The sequence below is a fragment of the Anarhichas minor genome, unplaced genomic scaffold (assembly GCF_050575085.1).
Source record: "Anarhichas minor isolate MPS153535 unplaced genomic scaffold, ASM5057508v1 ptg000049l, whole genome shotgun sequence".
NCBI lineage: Eukaryota > Metazoa > Chordata > Actinopteri > Perciformes > Anarhichadidae > Anarhichas > Anarhichas minor.
Window position 1 is genome coordinate 100,295 of NW_027466495.1, and position 9,790 is coordinate 110,084.

A 9,790-nucleotide genomic window follows, 5' to 3' on the forward strand; every position below is an offset into this window, starting at 1 on the left:
CGTTCTGTTGATGAAAGTTGGGTTTAGGCAACACAATTTTGTTATGTTCGGAAAAAACTTCATGAGCCAGTGTTGAGGGAACTTAGCTTTGTTCAAGTTAGTTAGCTGACAAACATTTATTTTTCTAATTCACTGCAGTCGAGTTTCCCCTTGGTAATAGCTGGACACCACATAACTACAACAGCAGGGCCGTCCTTTTCAAAATCAAAAGTAATCGAAAAACTGCTCATGCAGCAGCATATCACGACCGAATTGGGGCTGAGCAAAAGAGCTGTTTGGGACCAAGAATAAAAGGACATCGTTGAGGATTTTGTTCAATTCCAAGCTCGCTGGCTGCAGTTTTTGAAGATAAGCCAGTTCTTTTCCGAGGGAATTTGGGATTCCTGATTGGCCGCTGTGTGTTTGAACCAAATCATAGCTGGGTTGCTGTTGACTTTGTTTTTCAAAAAGGAGGTGCTGGCAAAGCTGACAGCCCGATCCATATTCAACTTAAAATACATTTTGAGTTGTGGTTTCCAAACCGTGCAGCAGTGTGTGTCGTGCTTTTTCCTCACACATCAAAAGCCTGCATTTATGTACTGTTTGCATTGGTCCATGGTTTTAAAGCGTACACCCCATGTGCATGCAAGTCCTCACAAAGACACAATCACGCCGATGCTATTTCAGCAACATCCTTGCTGACCATTTTTCAGACGGAATTAAATTGGTTTTGTTTACTCTGGAAATCCTCCAAGATTGTGTGTGACGTTGTGAGACGGAGCAAAAGAAAAGAGGGTGAAAAGAGGTTGGGTTGATGGAGAGAGAGAGAGAGAGAGAGAGAGAGAGAGAGAGAGAGAGAGAGAGAAGCGGCGGCAGGGGTGAAGAGGTGCGAGAGGAGTGATGGGAGAGCGAGTTGAGAGGAGAGAAGGGATGAGAGAAGGTGTGACCACGACGGGAGAGGGTGTGGGAGAGAAGGTGCCGCAACAGTGTGTCTGCTGGTGTGTGAAACCGGCCTGACATCTGGAGTGTGTGTGTGTTTGTGTGTATGCGGCGTGTCATGGAGACTGGCTCCATTTCTCTTTTACACAAACACTTCTGGTTTGGCTGAGAGGATTCTTTTCAGGGTCGGAATGTCAAAAAGAGTGGCTCGGCCTCCCATGAGAGTTATATTTCACATATAAAGAGCAATGCGGACCTGTACAAACAAACATAACACCTAAACTACAGAATGCCTGCGAGCCAACTACTGTCTTCAGTTTGTAACATTACCCAATTTTTTTATTATAAATCATCAAGCAAGAAAACGATACCCTCATTTTTACAGAGGTATTTTCTTGCATTGCCTGCTCTTTTGTGTCTTTGTGTGGAAAGTGTAGCCCTGTCAGCATGTCCTTTCCACTCAAACAAGCAAGTAATTTTGCTCTGTCACACTAATGCTCCCACTGTCTGCGGTGACAAAACCCCGCACCCTTTGGTTTAACTCAATACCTCATTTGATATGACTGTTAGACTGCCAGTTCTGAAATATGACATTTATTGAATCTTTTACAGGAATCCCTGCATTTCTTCAGCCGCCCTGCTCGAAAAAGCTTCATATCCGTTTACATCGCTAGAAGCCGAAGGACGGACACACGAGCTGCAACTTGTACCTTCGTCGCATATAAATAGACTTATGCATTGATTTGCAACTCATTGTTTGACAATTATCTTACAAAAGTCACAGACTTCAAAGACACTGCTAACATCTCCGCACACGCAAAGTTGTTGATTTACTTTTTGACTTCGACAGTATTCCACTGCCATTCACATGAGTGTGACATGAATGATTTAAAACACACAGCTAGCTCTGCTGGCCATGAAATGGCTTTCGCAGTATCTACACTGTGTTTATACTGCATGTTGTAATTATTTATGCCTATGGATTCTGAGACTTCGAAGGCCACAGGCTCAGGGATGATTCCAGCATCTTCTAAGCAGGAGATTGGCTGCATCTAAAAGTAGTAAAATTATTACTCAAGAGATTTCCTTTTGCCCCTTCTCTACCACCACTGGTAATGAGGACGTCAACTGGTTCATATCACGTACACATACTGTGGATTACCGGCACCATCCGTTATGACATGTCAATGTTTTGCCACTGCTAGAATTCACACACAAAGAAAAGCACACCTAAGACAAAATGTCAAACACTAGCTTCTAAAGATTAGTCAGGGGCTACTTTAAATATAAAAAATATAGATAGTAAACTCTAGTAGTGTGTTTGACACCACAAACCCTAGAGACCCCTTCACATTTCGTATCTTGATTTGATCCCTACTTTATCTATTTATTTAAAGATATTTATTTAATATAGACAAAAGTAGCAGAAGGGAGTGGAAGGAAATGAGAAGGTCGTCTGCAAGACAATGAAGGTATTTCGTTGTAACTCACGCTCCGTCTGATGCCCCGATGCCGCCTTTTCTCCATGTCTCCGTCTCCTCTGCTTTCACCTGTCCATCATTAACGATGTCTCGGTTATGTCCAATGAGCCGGAGCTGGCGTTTCTGTATGCTGAGAGGTGCTGAGAGCGTGAAGTCTCACAAGTCTCTCTTATGTTAAACAACCAGCTGCCTTCTTCTCCTGACTCATTCCAACTATCCTCTTTAGATGCAGCAATGCAGAAGATGAATGTAACATGTGGCCAAGTGTCCAAAAAAAGATTGGACGTTTCAAAAGCTTCTTTCCGTGGGGATCATATTGTTCCATCTTAATTCAGATGTATGATCTTAATCTCAAATTGATCCCGTTCATTTTGGATTTTTAGGCCTGTAAATACGCTGCAGATACAGTACAGACAAGCACACACTCGCATTTGAAATAGTTTTAGTGTAAGCAGAAAGCATGTTTATCGTGATTGTGGAGCTGACCCTGGTGGCTACAGGCACTGTGATGCACATCCTACTTTGACAGCAGAGTAAAGAGAAAATAATAAAAGATGTCAACACTTCACAATGAAAGACAAACATGCCACATTTCTCCCAGCGGACGATGATTCACTTTTTTTTTTTTTTTTATCATCGTCTTTTTTTCCCCTCAAACAACCGGAGGCAGTAACGTGGCTTCCTGGTCACAGGGCAATGTATAGAAACATCAACATGGACATGCCTGTCAGACGAGTTTGACCTTCAGTGCAGGAGAGGAAATAAAAATGTTCTCCTTCAAGTCCTCAGAAGTTGCCGTCCTTTGCACCAACTTGCATTTCACTGTCACTTTGCACTTTCAATTATTTCCATGCCCTATCTATTCGGTGAGGAAAAAGCACCCCCGCCACTAGACAGACACAGTGCCAATGCCAGCGGGAAGAAAGGGGTTTGTGATGAATATGACAATGTCTGCGCCAGTCTCTCCAGGTTTTGGGGAGTATGTCCGTCTCTCATTTCTTAACGGAGAGGTTCCACAGACACCCACGTTGGCTTTGAACACACGTTGGTAGCGATAATCACGCGTGACACCTCCTTCTTCAGTTTGGGACTTCACGTCTATAAGCCGACACAAACAGTTCTTTGTGCCGCAACAGTTTGCCGTCAGATTCAGGTCAACATAAGAATCTTCGGTTGGATTCAATTCAATTCTAAAGCAGCACTTTTCATCAGCATTTCCCCCCCTAAAACTTTGCAATCTACTTTGAGTTTCGCAGAGATCGATGGGTCTGTGGAGAAGAAGAGTGTGATGCAGCTGATAATATTTCAGCACCATCGTGGGTTCATCCTGGGTTCATCCTGGGTTCACTCTGCCCAGGGCACTGGTTTCATATGGTCATTTACATCACATGAGCATCTTGTTCGTCTCTCGGGCTGGAAAACAACAGCCTGTCTGGTTGGCTGACCTCTCCCTGATCGTTACCCCCTTGGCTGACACTCAGCAGAGCGGTTGCAAAGAGATGAAACAAGCCTGCAAACATCCACAGTTAGTATACTGATAGACACATGGATCCACTGTTTTGTCTGCCCTAGAGCTAGCTATAGCTGCTGCAGTTGTGTTGTACAAAAGACAACATACGTCGACTTGCGGTAGTAGAATCACACTTTGAAGAAACACAGTGACAGTTTAAGTTATATGCATGTTGACAGGAGTTAGATGAGAAGATTGACACCACTCTTTGTGTGTTAGGTATGGAGACAGAGCCAGGAGGCTATTAGCATAGCTTAGCATAAAGACTAGAAGCAGGGGGGAAACGGCTAGCCTGGCTACGTCCACGGTAATAAAATGCTGCTGGCTAAAGCTCAGGGATGTACACTCGCGAATGAAACTATTAAACTATTTTTAAGTGTGATAGGGGAGATTTTCAGGCAGAGTTTCCTGAGCTACTTGCATGAATGTAGTATTTGTGGTAGATATGAAAATTATGCCTGACTGTTATGGTTATGGTGATGGTAATTGTCCTTGTGCTCATGAGGGTAAAGTGATTGATGTACTCTGTTACGTGGTGTGTGTGCTCATGCATGGTGTCTATGGGTTAGTGCAGCAATGTGTGGGTGTGTGTGTGTGTGTGTGTGTGAGACTAAATGCCACAGTTGAGATGTTAACAGCTGCGGGCTACCGCACAGCAAGCGTAGTAGTAGTAACAGTAAATATTCACATCATAATCATCTTAATGAGCAGTGACACCAGAGCAATTTGGAAGTGCTGTAAGGTCTCTCCTTCCTCCTGTATGATTATCCAACACTTTTCATTTTCCTGTGTGCGTCCCCCCCTGTGCCCCCCCCCCCCCCCCCCCCCCCCCCCATTCCCTCTCCCTGCCAAATCCCACAATCTGTCATTTCTCTACTTTTAAGAGCATCAAAGTGGTTGCCCGGGCCTTTAAATTGGTGGAAATGATGCGAGAATACCCACGGACAGAGAGAGACACGGAAATCTATGAACAAACAAGCATACGTGCACACATCCAGCCTGACGATCATGAGTAAATATGAGAGGAAATGAAGCAGGCTGTGTTACCTCAAGGTGAAAGCCACCACACGATCATAATCTCCATCCCCTGTGTGTTTGTCTTTGTATTTGTGCATGTTTACATACTCTATACTCTATACAGATGAATCTGGATCATGCTCCTGAGATCCAAAATTCAGATCCTTGATTATTTCACTGGTAATCTTGCAACAACAGCGGACATATACATGAAAATACTCCATTTATATATGCGCCTTCATGCTTTTGCATTTGTGATGTGGCTTTTGCATTTATTCGACACTTCACTGCCACCGTCTATTTCAGCTCTTCACCAGAATTTACCTTCAACATTCTCTACAACTGCTTCACTTCCCCCCAATGGAGCAATACAGAACACTTCCATCAAGCTACAACCGTGGAACCACATCAATAAAAGAACAGAATAGTTCTTAAGCTTCGCAAGCCTCGAGTCACGAACAGTTCTGAGCACATACAATTGCAGAGATTTCCCAGCAAAATGAACCCAGCACCCTTCAGAAAGGTTCCCATCATGGCTCGATGGTGTCCTCAGTAACCCCAGAATCCCTCAATTAAATACCCTCCTGCAGTCCAAGTCTCTCTCAGTTGTAAATGGAACACTTCCAAGAAACGTCTAACATGATTTCCCTCTTATGTGTTTAAGCAAAGCACGAGCAAAATGCACCAAACCCCAGACAGAATTGATGGTAGTTAAATGAGAAATGCTGTATCTGTATCTCACTGATGCGAAGCCATAAATAGTCCAGACGGTGAAAGAGTTAAAAAGGGATTTCTTTCTGAAGTCAGCCAGACGGATGATCAAATTTAACTGGCTTGATTGAGAAAAGTCATGTCTGCTTAGTGTCTCCTATAAGCACCAACATATGCTCCCTCGTCTGCAATTGGCAGTGGTTACTATCCTGTGCGTATTTGCATAAGACTAAGTGTGTCACTAGTTTATGTAGTTAGGGGGGGGGGGGAGGATGCATGTTTGCTCATGTGCACTGAACAGTACTCGCAAATATTGCATTTGTAATCACACAGACTGCATTTGTGAGTCTATATTTGTGCTGATCTGGGATATTTGAGCTTTTACAGTAAGTGCTTCAGAAAGAAAGACTGTTTCTTTACGTGTGTGTGTGTGTGTGTGTGTGTGTGTGTGTGTGTGTGTGTGTATTCTGTGCGTGCATTCTGCCAGCACCATTTGGCATTTTTTAAACAGCTGTCAGCTTCAGCCAAAGTGTTTCAGCTGACTGATCTTTAAACTGGGCCAATAAGTCCCCACACAAAACCCCACATTCCCTGCGCGTGGACACTTTGGGTATATTGCTGCATCTATCTAAACACATCACTCTCCATCCTGTCATCCATTACTCTCTCTAACCAGCCACTCTATTCTTTTACACTTTGTCTACCCTTCCTCTCTCCTAGACGGCTACGGATATATGAAATTTGTCCTGTGAAGATTTTCCTGACATCAAACCCAGTTTTAGATACGATTTATGGGCAGCAATAGTCTACATTCTGTAATTACCTCTCTATACAGTATAGCAGTTTCATTGTTAATGGCGAAGTCTGCCATCCTCGCATTGGATACAAATTGCACACGAGAGATTCACAGGAAACAAAGAAAGCTTGTAATCCAGTGTTATCATTCTTATTTCTTTAGCAGCGAAAGATTCAGATATTTCCCTCAGGAGTTATAGGGACCAAAATCGGAGCTAAAAGAGAGGGACAATTGGACTTAAGTGTCAGGTTGCCATAGAAAAATGATAATGTTGTTCTGTAACTGCTGGATGTGTAAGTAAGCAACTGTTCGACAACAAATTTAAACATATAAACTCAACATGTGATGATATGTCAATGTTGTTTTCACAACTTTTAAATAAAATCAGTTGTTACAAGTTTAATCAAACTGGTCTCACTCCAAACTTATCAAATACCTGTGCTTCTTAAGTGTCCCTAATTGGCAACTGATACCAACGCACCGCACTGTCAACTAACACCAAAATAAACCCACCTGAGTCATTATTAGACATTAGAGACAGTCCCCACAGGGCAGGAGGCAGGGGAGGTGGATCGATCAAACAAACTTTAGTCCTGGAGACTGACGTTCATGACCCGTGGAAAAAAAATAAAAGTAAACTGACATTTTGTCACGTCAGTAGTTAGTGACAAATATGCAACGTGACTAACGACGATAAGTTCCCACGCGAGTGGCAAGTCACGGTACTCATCTGTCACTCGCAAGTCTCGTGAGTCATTAGTCACTCGGTGGTCGGTCACGTTAACGTCAACCGCGCTCTTTTCCTAAACCTAACTAACTGATTTTGTTGCCTAAACCTAACTTCCTGTGGAAACAGATGTTTATTTTCAGACACAACGTAACAAGTGAAAAAATGAGTTTGAGTTTGAAGCTTAGGGTCACTCGCCAAGCGTCTGTATTTGACATGTTGGGAGAGAGAATGTGTTGGTTTATTGAATAAAACTTTAACGTGGAGCCAAATCAAATTAAATCAAATTCATATTTCTGGCAATTTAATCATTTTATGCAACAATGTGTTGTTTTTCCATATCCAGTACAACTGTGTCAATTAAACCATGTGTGTGTAAGAGCATGTGGGGGAGTCTACAGTTCACATGACCCTGCATTTGAGTCTTTGAGAGTGTGCATTTGTGTGTGTGTGTGTGTGTGTGTGTGTGTGTGTGTGTGTGTGTGTGTGCGTGTGTCGGTGCTGGAGGCGAGAAGCATGACGGAGCTGAACCAAGCAGCATCTCCTCTGGTCCCACCCCCTGCCCTCCAACTACCCCCCAAGGACGGCCAGCCCATTACAGTAATTAACTAGAGAGGGAGAGAGGGGGGTTGATGGGATGGACAGACAGAAAGAAAGAAAGAAAGGAAGGAAGAGGGTTGGGATAGAGAAGGAGGAATGAGAGATAGAGAAAGTGGTTTTGAGTGAGAGAGGAAAGAGAGATGGAGGTAAGGTTTGGGTGGGAGAGGGAGGAGGGAGGATTTTTCTGCAGAGGCAGCAAGTGGGTGGGGGCCGCTGCCTCCCTGCCTGCCGTTAATCCCTGAGTGACTTTCACTGCGTACAGTAAGCAGTGCAGAGCAGGCCAGAGCCCCCGCAAATTAATCTAGCAAAGAGCCTGGGATGTGGCCGCGATGAACCCCCCGCGTTACACCGCCTCCCCCTGCTAAAAGACTTGGGAGAAAGGGAGGGAGGCGAGGGAGGAGAGAAAGACAAATGGGTGGGGGGGGGAGAAAGGGAGTAGGGGAGATAAGCTGCCACTGTGCTGTATCGTCCAGTGAGTGGAGGAAAAATGTGGAGGATAGAAGGCGAAGGGGACAAATGAGCGGCGGAGGGAATGACAGGAGGTGGTGAGTGAGGAAGGAGAGAGAGAGACGAGAGGGAGGCGGTGGACTCTTTAAAGCAGAAGACGACCGTGTGCCCTCGCTCCAGTGACATCACTCGGGGACATGGTGATGTCACCGACGGTGGGGTGCTTCTCTGCCTCTCCAATCACGATGTCATCTTCCTCCAGCTTCAGCCCGACATCATGACCCAGACGTCTTTTAAAGGTCACGATATGATTCACGTCTCGTGATCTCGCTAAATGATGTTTTCCATAAAATGTAGCCGATATCATATTCCATATGTGCAACATTGTTTACAGTCTTTAAGAGACAGATATCCGTGTTCGGCTGTCTCTTCTTTGGCTGTATGCCAAAAATGTATTCATACATCAAGATTCCCGTCTTCTCTCCTGCTGTAAAGCATTAAAATATCTTTGATGACTCATCTTGAACTTGATGTCCCATATAGTACCCATTACATGTGATCTGGGGCAAATAGCTAAAGCATCCATCATGTAGCTCTTGGGCAATCGCTTGTGTGTCATGGTAGCTAGCAGACTCACACCATGGGTCAAATGGAGGGAAAAGTACATTTTGGTCAACTCAAAATCCTCCCAATTATATGACACCAAGCATATATCGTGATAAACACGCATATATATACATCACCGTTGCTTGCAACAATGAGATGAACAGCTTTGTTGCGCAATTATGCCATATTGCACTGTATCCGAAAGTATCTATTTTCATTTTCCCCTTGATGGTATAGCAATGTGCACTGAGGGTGCCGTAGAGAGTGAGTTATTACAAGAGTGAGAGAGTTACAGGGTAATGTACAGTATTCCTCCATATACATACGTTATTCTGACAGTTACATCCTGACCGTGGCGCTCATTAACCCGATGAAACTGAAAGCTCTGCGCACTGTGCGACAGTGGCTGCCACAAGGTTGCATCTCCTGAGGAAGGAGGCAGTGGCTGCAGAGCTTTGTGGCTGCATCAGCTCAGTAAAGAGAGAGTGGGTGGTGCTGGCTAAGATGGAGTTCACTTTAATCCTTATCCTCGACTCTTCTGCTGCTGCTGCCTCCAGGGTGTCCAGGCAGAAACAGTACGACCCCCCCTTTCAGTAATTTGTTTATACTACCTGCAGCCCCCATTTTAGTGCTGCATCGCCACATGATTGGAACTACACTGTGTACAGAGACGGGGAATAGCAACACACACATTCACAAACATCTATCCTCTCACTCAGTTTTCCCTCGCTTTTTTTCTTCTTCTGTCTGCTCCTAATTCCCCTCCTGTTCTGTCACAAATCCATCTATGTCCCATTCACTTCCATTACCCGCCACAATTCTTTTTCTGTACCCTCCAATCTCTCCAATCTCATATATCTTTATCAGTGGCAGCTGCTAGTCTTCCTCAGGGGGGGGGGGGGGGGGGGCGTAATAACCTGGCATCATATGGTTACGGCCGACCGAGGCACGATGATGAACGGTGATAGGGCTAAACA